This window comes from Microcebus murinus, chromosome 9 (genome assembly GCF_040939455.1).
Source record: "Microcebus murinus isolate Inina chromosome 9, M.murinus_Inina_mat1.0, whole genome shotgun sequence".
NCBI lineage: Eukaryota > Metazoa > Chordata > Mammalia > Primates > Cheirogaleidae > Microcebus > Microcebus murinus.
In genome coordinates, this window is record NC_134112.1 from 28325857 (window position 1) to 28339262 (window position 13406).

Sequence of the window (13406 nt, forward strand, 5' to 3'; positions counted from 1 at the left end):
ATGTGTTCAGCAAAAAGTAATATACTTCCCTTCTGAACCTGTTTCATTAATATAAAAAAAAGGCAACATGCTTTGGAGAATTTTGCACATCGTTTCCATGGATTGATCACCCATCCTGGAGAAAGTGTATATAAAAACCACAAATCTTTCCTCAGTTGCTCAGCTCCTGTGTGTCTGTTTAGTACACTGAGATCATATTTAAAGGTGCAAACTTTTTATGCCACGTGACCTTAACCACCCGCCAATAACCCGATCTGGTGTTGAACTAAAGATATAACGACTAGTTGCAATGTTGGAGGAGAAGAACTGGCATGTTTGGCTCAGTGAGGGATGGTGTAGAAATGTGGTATCTTGCTTAGGAATTTTAAAATGTTATTTTAAAACCACGTGTTTTGGAAGTTTTCAAACCTAATGAACCCCCATGGACCCAGCTTTAATGATAATCATTCTGTTCCTGTTTTATCCATCATTATCCTCCCACTTTTTTGGGGTGGGAGGGAGAGGCGGATTATTTTAAAGCGATTCAAGGATGACTAGTTGTATGTAAAATTGGCTTTACATCCTAACATAAAACAAGAAATAGAGTATTGGTTTCCTATGGCTGCTATAAAAAATTGACCACGAACATGGTGGCTTAAAGAAATGGAAGTTAATTTTTGTTCTAGAAGCCAGGAGTCTGAAATTAGTCTCAGTGGATTAAAGTCAAGGTGTTGGCAGGGCTGGTTCCTTCTGGAAGTTCTAGGAGAGAAACAGTTTCCTTGCCTTTCCCAGGTTATAGTGGCAGCCTGCATTTCTTGGCTTTTGTGGTCTCTTCATCCATCTCCAAGTGCATCGCTCCGGCCTCTTCTCTGCCATGGCGTTGGCTCCTCTCTGACTTGGACCCTTCTGGGTCCTTTGTAAGGACCCTTGTGATAACGTCAGGCCCACCCAGATAAGCCCTTGCAATCTCTCCATCTCAAGAGCCTTAACTTAATTACACCTGCAAAGTCTCCTTGACATGTGAGGTAACATTCATGTGTTTCAGGGATTAGGAGGTAGACAGATCTATTTGGGAACATTATTCAGCTTAGCATCAGTGTAGTCAGCAGTCAAATGGCAAATACATCAGAGTTGAGGACTGAAATCACAGGGAAATACATTAAGGTATAGTTCTTTTTTTTTTTTTTCTGAGACAGAGTCTCACTTTGTTGCCTGGGCTAGAGTGCTGTGGCGTCAGCCTAGCTCACAGCAACCTCAAACTCCTGGGCTCAAGCAATCCTGCTGCCTCAGCCTCCCGAGTAGCTGGGACTACAGGCATGCGCCACCATGCCCGGCTAATTTTTCTATATATATATATATATATTTTTTTTTTTTTTTTGAGACAGAGTCTCGCTTTGTTGCCTAGGCTAGAATGAGTGCCGTGGCATCAGCCTAGCTCACAGCAACCTCAAACTCCTGGGCTCAAGCAATCCTGCTGCCTCAGCCTCCCGAGTAACTGTGACTACAGGCATGCGCCACCATGCCCGGCTAATTTTTTCTATATATATTAGTTGGCCAATTAATTTCTTTCTATTTATAGTAGAGACGGGGTCTCGCTCTTGCTCAGGCTGGTTTCGAACTCCTGACCTCGAGCAATCTGCCCGCCTCGGCCTCCCAGAGAGCTAGGATTACAGGCGTGAGCCACCGCGCCCGGCCAAATTTTTCTATATTTTTAGCTGGCCAATTAATTTCTTTCTATTTTTAGTAGAGACAGGGTCTTGCTTTTGCTCAGGCTGGTTTCGAACTCCTGACCTTGAGCGATCCTCCAATCTCCCAGAGTGCTAGGATTACAGGCTTGAGCCACCGTGCTGGCCAAGGTATAGTTCTTAAGGAACTTAAAGGAATTGGTATGCAGAGCACATCTTGCCATTTTGCAGAGAGAATGTAGCATTCCTGTGAGGTAACAAGGTAGGATTAGGCACCTGTTGGTGTGAGGCAAGTTAGTAGCTCTTGCCCGAGACCTGAGAGGAGACAGCTGTGGTTCCCCCTGAGAACTGAGCTGGTGCTAGTGGGAGTCCGCTGTCTCTGGCTCCACCCTGGCCAGCTGACAGCATGGTGCTCTGCTAGGCTTAATGCTGTTCTGTCTCCCTTCCCTGAGCTGCTGAGCCCTCCCCTGTTCTTGCTGCTGCCTCTTCAGGAGCCTTCACTGACTTTATCTGAGTGCCTCCTATGTGCTAGAGGAGAATATGCTGCATGAGGCAGCTTTGGTGTCAGCCTCTCTGGACTTGACAAAAAACAGATTCTTCCTAGCTCTGATATTTTCACTACATGTTTCTGAGGCCTTGGTCATTCTCTCATAAATCTAGAAACGTAGTTTCAGAAATACAAGGCAGATGTGGGGTTTCTGTGTCTGAACATGGAGCAAGCCCCAGAATGGTGTGATGGTGGGGACTTCCTGCTGCCCGGGAGACTTTGGGTAAAGGTGGCTGAACCATACGGAGCCCCTTTCCCGTCTGTGAAAAGGGGATTAGCAATGAGGCCCTCTCAGGGTCACTGTGAGAACCAGCAAGTAAGACGGGTGCCTCGCCCATAGCAGGCATGGGCATTGTGGACTAATAAACTTCTCTTCAAGGTGTCTGTCCTTTGGCTCAAATTCTCATGCTCTGTGCCCTGTTATTGTGAACTATCTTACTTCGTCAACCCCACCAGTCTGTCTCTTCGTTTCAGGGCTTTTTGCACATGTGCTTTCTCTGCCAAGAATCCATTTGCTCCTTTCTGTCTTTCTTAATTCTTAATTATTATTTAGCTTTCAATTTAGCTGTCAATTCTGCTGTACCTGGCTTAGGTATCTCTCCTATATCCCTCCCATGCTTAGCATTATGGTAGCGCTTAGTGCATGCACGCATTCTCTCTCAGGTAGTTTTTTTTTTTCCCCCAGAAAACTGTAGGTTCACCACTACACAATCTGTGGGTAGTTCCACCTGTCTTGGGTGATTTCATCATTTGATGTATCATTTTATATTTTATTTTACTTCTTTTTTTTTTTTTTTTTTTTGAGACAGGGTCTCTCTCTGTCACCCAAGGCTAGAGTGCAGTTCACTGCAGCCTTGAACTCCTGGACCAAGCGATTCTCCTGCCTTAGTTTCCCAAGTATCTGGGACTATAGGTGTGTGCCGCTGTGCCCAGCTAATTTTTCTTTTTTCTATTTTTTTTTTGTAGAGATCGGGTCTTGCTCTTGCTCAGGCTTGAGCTCCTGGCCTCAAGCAGTCCTCCTGTCTCAGCCTCCCAAAGTGCAAGGATTACCACACCTGGCCCCCCCAGCACTTTATATGTTTGTCTTCTGACTTGTGTTTGTTTCCTGTACCAGACCCTAAGCTTGGTAGGTGAGGGGAAGGGCTGTGTCCCCAGTGTTGTCATCAAAGACCCAGAACAATACCTGATGTGGACTAGCTGGTCAGTATTTGGTCAATGAACCTGTCTTGTTTGGAAACTTAACTCTGCAATATGTTGTTGAGTTTGTTTAAAATAGTAGATTGGATTTTTTTGTGTGTTTGTACATACAAGGAGGGATAGGTATAAGAAAATAGGATATAAATTTGTTGTCCCAGGATATTGCATTTTATTGATGTAGAAATTAATGACTTTTTTTTTTTTAATGTTTTGGGGGTTTGCTTGTCTTTTTTTGGTGGAGATCATTGCAAGCTATGCTGGCCGTTCACTAGCAGGGGATCAGATGTTTTCGAAAATATCTTGCAGGTATTTTACCTTGATTTGGTTACTTGTTTTAAGTAGTTCGGGCTTTTTGGGTTAGGCTTTGTGGTAGTATATCGTAATATTGGGCGAAGCTCAATTTTTTGCTTATTTTTTTAGAGGAAAACTTTAGACAGTGTTGAAGGACTGAGCCTCCGTGAGGGATGGTCCTTGTGGCTGTGTAATTGAGTAGGCTGCGCCCTCAGATGCCAGCCTCATTACGGCGGATTAGCGCTAAGCTCTTCTGAGCTTACAATCGTTACTCCATGTTCTCCTCTCTCAGAGAATCTGATGCCCATCAACTCCGAGCATGTTCTGTGCACTTTCAATATTACCAGTATTGTTTAGCGCTACTTGAAGTTACCCAGCTGAACAAATATTTCTGACTTCAAGTAATCTACACGATTTCTTTCCCATAAAAGACATGACTTCATCATATTTGTTTCTTTCTTGCTTAACTCAACACGGACAAAGCCTTTCATCAGTCACAGCTTTGTTTCTGTATGGTAGGGATTTTATCCTGACTTTCTGTTTAATGTTTGTTTAAAAAGAGGACCTTTGCTCATATGTTCCCCTTTGCTGTTCAAGAGAGAGCTTTGTAGGACGGGGGAGCCTGTGTGTGTAACTTCTTACTGACTGACCACGTTCAGCCTGGTATTGTCTGCTGCGGAGCTGGGTCACACCTCTACTGTATATTTTTAGAATATTAACTTTACCAGCGACTTCATGTCAGCCTTTTAAATTCTTAACTCCCGCCCCCGGCTTTATTTTTCTCTCATAGATATTTTTGAAAATCTTGTGTTGATTGTAAGGGGCTTCATACCTTTTGGGGACGTTGTTATTTTTTAGTTGTACAAGTTTTTCTGTAGCTAAAAGACCTCGGTCTATGAACTAGATCTCCTTTAGAAACCTGTCACTCATTACTGTTTTTGTTTTTTTAAATCACACGATCCATATACACATCTGAAAAATTACAGTATATGCATGTGTAGGATGTATGTATTTAATTTATCAGACAAGTCTTGAAAGCAGGATTTTTGTCCCTCTTGTAATAACTCAGTGGCCTTTCTAGGATGCAACCCCCTTGGTTAAGGGTCCCTGGTGGGAATCTGGTACCTGCTTTGCCCTCTTCCTTCCACAGCAGGAGTTAAGCCTAGGTTAAGACTCAGAACCCCTCTTACACAGTGCTCCAGATAGTCACAACCAGTTGTCTGCAGCTGGTGTGCAAAGTAAACATCACTGGCTCCTTGTACTAGGTGGTCTTATAAGGACCTGTCCATTTCAACACTCATTTAGTTCTGCCCCCTTGAGAATATAAAAATCCTCTCAGTATGTGAGGAGAACATCATTTAGGCAGAACTTTGTTTATTTGAGAGAAGACTTTCCAGATCATTCATCTGTTCCTCCTGGGTTCTACTCCTTTGACCCTTATAGCTTGTTTCTCTCTGGGGGCACAGTCTCTTATTTATTTAATTTTTTTAAAGAGACAAAGTCTCTACCTACTGCAACTTTAAACTCCTGGGCTTAAGCAGTCCTCCTTTGTCAGCATCCCGAGTAGCTAGGACCATAGGCATGGGCTACCACACCTGGCCACAGGTTTCCGAGTCCCTCAGAGTAGGGTTCAGAACTGAGCAGAGTATCCTCTAGAGGTCTGAATTGTGCTTACTGTAGTGTGGAATCTTCTTAACTCTCCTTGACATTTGTTCAATGAATGGAAGATTACTTGCCCATATTCCCAGGGCATGAGACTTCCATTGATTATAATTGAACTAGCTTGTAGCCATTAAGAATTTTAAAGTATTATTGAGTTATGTGTTAAAAGGTACACGTAGAAGGAGGCTTTTGAGAATGAGATGTCTGACTTAACCTGTTGCCTGGCACTAACATGAAGCACTGGGTGATCAGTGGTGAGGCGATGGCACAGACTGTCTTTCTGCAGGGCAAGGGCCCTTCTAGAAGGCCACTCCAGTGGGCAGAAGACATCCTGAGATTGAATGACAGCAGGTTCTCCTTGGTCGTGGAAGCTGAGGTAGGTTAATTCTAAGAAAGGTGATGAGACTTGCCGAGTACACCCTGAGGAAGTGTATTCAGGTATCAGGATATTGTCACTACAGACTCCTGAGAAATTGACCAGTTAAGGAGTTTATTTAATTATTTTTTGCTCCTCCCCTCCCCCCCACCCCCGCCCCGCCCTTTAAAAAGAAACAGGATATCACTCAGCCTCCCGAGTATCTAGGACTGCAGGTACATGCCACCACACTTGGCTAATTATTTTGTTGTTATAGACTAGGACTTAGTATGTTGCCCAGGCTGGTCTCAAACTCCTGGCCTCCAGTGTTCCTCCCTTGCAGGCCTCCCAAAGTGCTGAGATACTGGCCTGAGCCCCTGTACCTGCCCTTAATTATTTTATTTATTTATTTTTCTATATAAGTTGGCCAATTAATTTCTTGCTATTTATAGTAGAGACGGGGTCTCTCTCTTACTCAGGCTGGTTTCAAACTCCTGACCTTGAGCAATCCGCCCACCTTGGCCTCCCAGAGTGCTAGGATTACAGGCGTGAGCCACTGCGGCTGGCCAATTATTTTAAATTAGAAATGTTTGTTGTGTTCATTGTAGAAAAAAACATCAAAAGAAGTACTTATAATCCAACCATTTAGAGATAACCATCACTTAATAGCTGTGTATCTTTGTTGATCTTTATTATAGCGTGAGCTAGTTAACTTTCATTGTTTTTTATTTTTCCCCCTCCATGATGGTTTTCCAGTTGTGACAGCAGCACTCACTGAATTGGCCTTTTCTTGTGCTCAGCCTTTGTGCTGTCTGGGACCCAGGCATGTTCACAGAAGGGTTGCCTTTCTTATTTGAGGCTCAGCCAAGCTTGGGCGGGTCTTGGTTAATCAGGGTTAGTGAGGAAGGGACCGGTGGTTCTGCCTTCTTGGCCATATCTGCCGTGCCGTGGGCTGTATTAACCATCTGTTTAGAGAAGAACAGTGTCTTCCTCCTTTCTTGTCCTGTCCCCACCTCCTAGTCCTTTTCATCTTACGCACATAGTATTTTTGTAGGCTGGTTGTGCTGGTTAGGGTGTGTAGCAGCTTGGTTAGTGTAGTGTATTGTTTCTTGAACTTGATGCATTGAAGAGTAAGGGCTAGAAGTGGTGGTTATAACATTCTGTCTCCTTGCCTCAAGTTCTTATTCATCTTGATTTTGTTATTCTACCTTGTATATGTTAGAATTTATATAGCCAGGGTGTGTACTGGGCTTGTCTACAGGCAGCTGTGTCAGTGCTTTCTATTGTCATTTTTTCAACCTACAGAAAAACGTTTTTGTTACCATTGGGATGAAACATTTCTCGGAGATTATTCTGTCTTGCTTTGGTGGGATATTTGATTCTAAGGAGGAAGGCATCTGTAGTACTTGAGTGATTGCAATAAAAGTCCCAGTTTCGAGTTTTGTTTGGGGCTCAGTTCCGAAGAAGTTAAAAATTGTTCAGCACTGGCTTCCAGGAATAGGTCAGAATGTCTGAGTATCATGAAAAACCTATCATGACTATTATAGCTGTCGTTGCACCCATGGAAAGTGAGAATGTCGTGGAGGGGTTGAGACTATGTCATAGCCATAAAATTGAGATTCGGACAACAACAGAAAAAGGCAACAACAAATCCAAGGTGACAGAAACAACCATGAACTTCTTTCCAAAACTTAAAGTCTGCAGCCTGTATAATTGTGGCCTTGGCATCCCTGTGCTGTATATACATAGCCCACGAGGAAAGAGGGAAAGGGATAAAGGTAGTTGTGCTGTTACAGGTTCTTATTTCATTCTAGCTAGTGTTTGAGGGATTTCATTCATGTGCGAGAGTGGGATGCCATGGGCTGGGGTTTCCTGCTATCTGAATCTTCCATCTAGCTACTCCCAATAGAGGTATAGTGGTTTCCCCCACTCTAGTAGTACTGTTTGCTTGCCTGTAGCTCAGTTGCTTCACCTATCATCATGTCCTGGTCAGTCAAGGGACAGGACTCTTGTTTGGTTGGTAATTTTTTTTTTTCTTACATAAACAACAAATTTATTGCCCATGGTGCTACAGGTTGGGAAGTCCAAGACCAGGCCACCAGCAGATTTGGTGTCAGGTGAGGGCTCATCCCTCCTAGATGACAGCTTCTCAGTGCGTGCTCATGTCATGGAAAGGCAAAGGAGCTGTATTGTGGTTTTTTACAGATTTTCTTCAGAAACCTCAGTTAAAGAGTGACTTGAGGCCAGGCGCGGTGGCTGACGCCTGTAATCCTAGCACTCTGGGAGGCCGAGGTGGGCAGATAGCTTGAGGTCAGGAGTTCGAAACCAGCCTGAGCAAGAGCGAGACCCCGTTTCTCCTATAAATAGAAATTAATTGGCCAACTAATATATATATAGAAAAAATTAGCCGGGCATGGTGGCGCATGCCTGTAGTCCCAGCTGCTCGGGAGGCTGAGGTAGCAGGATTGTTTGAGGTTGCTGTGAGCTAGGCTGATGCCATGGCACTCACTCTAGCCTGGGCAACAGAGTAAGACTCTGTCTCAAAAAAAAAAAAGAATGACTTGAATGCACCCCTCCCACCGTTATAAATAATATAGGGCTGGCAGGCATGGTGGTTCACACCTGTAATCCTAGCACTCTGGGAGGCCCAGGCGGACTGATCGCTCAAGGTCAGAAGTTTGAGACCAGCCTGAGCAACAGTGAGACCCTATCTCTACTAAAAATTGAAAGAAATTAATTGGCCAACTAAAAATATATACAAAAAATTAGCCGGGCATGGTGGTGCATGCCTGTAGTCCCAGCTACTTGGGAGGCTGAGGCAGCAGGATTGCTTGAGCCCAGGAGTTTGAGGTTGCTGTGAGCAAGGATGACACCACGGCACTCACTCTAGCCCGGGCAACAGAGTGAGACTCTGTCTCAAAATAATAATAATAATAATAATAATAATAATAATAATAATAATAGTAATAATAATAATACAGGGCCATTGAGTAAAATTTCAAGAGTAAAATGGTATATTAGCTTTCATACTTCTATACAGGTATGCACACACATAGAATTAGAAGATCAGAGTGTGAATCCTTAGGCCTCTTGGTGTTACAAAACTGTTACAGGAATTTTGTGGTTCTCTGTACTTCCCTCACTAACGGACAAGACAAGTTGTTTACTCATATAGCCTGTCCAGCATATTCCATGTTAAAATAATTCAAAATCTTAGCTAATTTTATCTGTAAAAACTGACATCATTTCACTTGGCATTTTTGCCTATCTTTGATAAATAGTGACATTTCTAAATGCCTATTGGTCATTTGTTTTTGGCTGTCAGTGCTGTTTGTGTCTCCCTTTCTCTAACTGCGTATGTCTGATGATGCTCTTCACGCTTTGGGGACAAACAATAGTTACAGTGTGTTGGTTAAAGATTTATCATCAGGTTTCTTTTTTCCATCGGTGTAAGCTTATAATATTTTTCTTTTTTTTTTCATGATTCCGTTTAAGTCATTCTAAGCTTATAATTTTTTTCAAAAGTACTAATCATATTGTATAATTCAATTCCTGCTTTTGGTTTTCTCACTTAAACCTTAGGGCCTTTTCTCATGTCAAACATTGGGAGTAATTCTCATTTTCTTACTCATTTATAATTAGTTAAGCCATATTAGTAGATCTTGTCTTTTCTTTCCTTTTTTTTTTTTTTTTCCTGAGACAGAGTCTTGCTTTGTTGCCCAGGCTAGAGTGAGTGCCGTGGTGTCAGCCTAGCGCACAGCAACCTCAAACTCCTGGGCTCAAGCAATCCTGCTGCCTCAGCCTCCCAAGTAGCTGAGACTACAGGCATGTGCCACCATGCCCGGCTAATTTTTTCTATATATATTAGTTGGCCAGTTAATTTCTTTCTATTTATAGTAGAGATGGGGTTCTCACTCTTGCTCAGGCTGGTTTCGAACTCCTGACCTCGAGCAATCCGCCCGCCTCGGCCTCCCAGAGTGCTAGGATTACAGGCGTGAGCCACTGCTGTTGGCCAAGTAGGTCTTGTCTTGTCTTTTTTTTTTTTTTTTTGAGACAGAGTCTCGCTTTCTTGCCTAGGCTAGAGTGAGTGCTGTGGCGTCAGCCTAGCTCACAGCAACCTCAAACTCCTGGGCTCAAGCGATCCTCCTGCCTCAGCCTCCTGAGTAGCTGGGACTACAGGCATGCGCCACCATGCCCGGCTGATTGATATATATATATATATATATATATATATATATATATATATATATATATATATATGCCAATTAATTTTTTTCTATTTTTATGGTAGAGACGGGGTCTCGCTCAGGCTGGCTTTGAACTCCTGACCTTGAGCAATCCGCCCGCCACGGCCTCCCAGAGTGCTAGGATTACAGGCGTGAGCCACCGCGCCCGGCCTGGTCTTTTCTTTTTAATAGTTTTATTAAGGTATGATTGACATACAGTAAACTATGCATGTTTAAAGTGTACAACTCGATAAGCTTTTTTTTTTTTTTTTTTTTTGAGAAAGAGTCTCGCTTTGTTGTCCAGGCTAGAGTGAGTGCCGTGGCGTCAGCCTAGCTCACAGCAACCTCCAACTCCTGGGCTCGAGTGATCCTTCTGCCTCAGCCTCCCGAGTAGCTGGGACTACAGGCATGTGCCACCATGCCCGCCTAATTTTTTTTTTTATATATATATCAGTTGGCCAATTAATTTCTTTCTATTTATAGTAGAGACGGGGTCTCGCTCTTGCTCAGGCTGGTTTTGAACTCCTGACCTTGAGCAATCCGCCCGCCTCGGCCTCCCAAGAGCTAGGATTACAGGCGTGAGCCACAGCGCCCGGCCAACTCAATAAGCTTTGACATATGTATACACCTGTGAAACCGTCCCATGGTTTAAAAACTAAGCATGACTATTGCTCTCCAGAAAGTTCCTTGTCTGTCTTTTTATTATCGCTATCCTTGAGGGTGTGAAGTGATACCTTGTGGTTTTGATTTCCATTTCCCTGATGACACACAATGTAGAACATCTTTTCAAATGTATATTTGGTATCCATATGTCACCTGTATATTGGGTGATGAGTCTTGTTAAAATGTTTTGAACATGTTAAAATTGGTTTTCCTATCACAGAGTTTTGGGGTTTCCTTGTATATTCCAATACAAACTCCCCCCCCCCCCATTATGCTAAGTAAAGTATGATACAAAGTTTTTATCAGATAATAGTTGGCAAATATTTGCTTCCAGTCTGTGGCTCATCTCTATTAACGGGGTCTTTAAAGAACATTGGGGGAAATTTTCATTTTCTTATTGATTTGTATGAGCTTCATGTTCATTCTTAAGTCATGTTTGTAGATCTTTTTCACATGTTTCCAATTCTTTTTTTTTTTTGCTTTTTTTTTATTTTTTTTTTAGCTAACCCATTATCAGCAATATTTACTTTTTGCTTTTTTATTTATTTATTTTTTTAATACATGTTTCCAATTCTTAAAACTTTCTACAATGTTCTGTCCAAGCATATGCAAATGTAGAGAGAATAGTGTAAGCTACCTTTCCCCTAATTTCCAATTTTCAGCTTATGGCCAATCTCATTTTCTCTGTATCTATATAGAGATATATAGATATCATCAGATAATTTTGAGTACATTTTAGATAATTTCATTGGTAATTATTTCAGCATTTTATCTCTAAAAGATATGGACTTTTATTTATTTTTTTAGAGACAGCGTCTTGCTCTATCTGTCACCTAGGCTGGAGTGCAGTGGCACCTGATCATAGCTCACTGCATCCTCCAACTCCTCGGCTCAAGGGATCCTCCCACCTCAGCCTCCCAAGTAACTAGGACCACACGCTGTGTATCACCATCCTCAGCTAATTCTTAATTTTTATTTTTTTCAAGACAGGGGTCTCACTATGTTGACCAGACTTGTTTTGACTCCTGGCCTTAGCTATCCTCCTGCCTTAAGCTATCCTCCTGCCTCAGCTTCTCAAAGTGCCAGGATTACAGGCATGAGCCACCACACCTGATTTAAAAATAGGAATTTATTTAAAAAACCCAATATCACACACAATTCTTGCAAAAATGTGAAGTTTATTCAGCTATCTTAGTTGCCTCACACCTAAAAAATAATTTGTACCAGGATTCAAATAAGGTCCATATTTTGCAGTTAGTTGATTTCTCTTAAGCCTTTTTTTTTTTTTTTTTGAGACAGAGTCTCGCTTTGTTGCCTAGGCTAAAGTGAGTGCCGTGGCGTCAGCCTAGCTCACAGCAACCTCAAACTCCTGGGCTCAAGCGATCCTTCTGTCTCAGCCTCCCAAGTAGCTGGGACTACAGGCATGAGCCACCATGCCCGGCTAATTTTTTCTATATATATTAGTTGGCCAATTAGTTTCTTTCTATTTATAGTAGAGACGGGGTCTCGCTCTTGCTCAGGCTGGTTTCGAACTCCCGACCTCGAGCAATCCGCCCGTCTCGGCCTCCCAGAGAGCTAGGATTACAGGCGTGAGCCACCGCGCCTGGCCTCTTAAGCCTTTTAATTTTTCAGTTCCTACTTCTTTTTTTTTCTTTGCCATTTCTTGAAGAAACGGTGTGTTTTTATACTGGCATGTTTAGATTAGCTGACTTCATCCTTATGGTGTAATATATGTTCCTCAGTCCTCAGTATTTCTGTGAATTGAGCAGTGATCTCAACTTTGACTGCTAGAATCATGTGGAGAGTTAAATAAAATTCTATTGTCCAGGCTGTATCTTCTACTAATTAGAATTTCTAAGGTTAGGACCCAGGCGTCAGTATTTCCAGCCCCCCAGGTGATTCTACTGTGCTGCTAAGGTTGAGAACCACTATAGGCTTGATCATATTCAGCTGTTTTCTCTCTCCTTCCTCCCCTCCCCTCCCTCTCTTTAAGCGAGAGTACTTCATGGACGAGAGTACTTCATGGACGGTGGTACAGACTTCTGTCAGAAAGCACATACCTTGTTTTCTCTTAATGTAGTGTTCACAGCCATGGATCATTGAGAGATCCATTTCACGAAGGGAGGCAAAAAGGTCATTTTCCAATTCTGTTATTTTTTTATTTATTAATTGAAACACCTCTGGAAAGAGATACTTTCCCAGATAATGCTGTTTGGTTGCTGTGAGATTCAATTCCTACAAGAAAGATAAGATTATCGTTTGATTCTACAGATGCTCCCCAAGTTATCATCGGGTTATCTCCTGATAAGCTCATCATAAGTTGAAAATATTCTAAGTCAAAAATGCATGTAATACACCTAACCCACTGCATGTCATAGGTTAGCCTAACATACTTTAAACATGCTCAGAACACTTAACATTAGCTTACAGTTGAGAAAAATCATCTAACACAAAGCTTATATTGTAATAAAGTCTCATGTGTAATTTAATGAATACTGTACTGAAAGTGAAAAACCAGAATGGTTATATGGGCACTCAGTTTCTACTGAAGGCGTATAACGTTTGCACCATCGTAAAGTCAGAAAATCACCAGTGGCGGAGACCACCTGTATTTCTTTGTTTTCAGTTTTCTAGTGGTAACTGATACACTTTTCTTTAAATAATTGAGTTTATAATAACATTTTCTGTTTCAATCCGTTTAACTGTATTGATGGTCACATTGTCCCATTTTTAGCCAGTGAGAGATATTTCAAGTTGGCTCCTGAGTCCTTTTGACCATATACCTTTATGAGTTTTGAAAA

General features: G+C 42.2%; 1 protein-coding gene and 1 non-coding gene across 2 annotated transcripts in view; one reads left to right on the forward strand and one right to left on the reverse strand.

Moving 5' to 3' along the window:
* The window catches only part of IGF2BP3 (insulin like growth factor 2 mRNA binding protein 3), a 131622-nt gene that overhangs the window by 65521 nt on the left and 52695 nt on the right, over window positions 1–13406 (forward strand). The gene's annotated exons all lie outside the window — the stretch shown is intronic.
* LOC142873211 (small nucleolar RNA SNORD65) lies at window positions 2891–2963 on the reverse strand. The gene has a single exon (XR_012921252.1). It is a non-coding gene; the product is annotated as a small nucleolar RNA SNORD65 (small nucleolar RNA).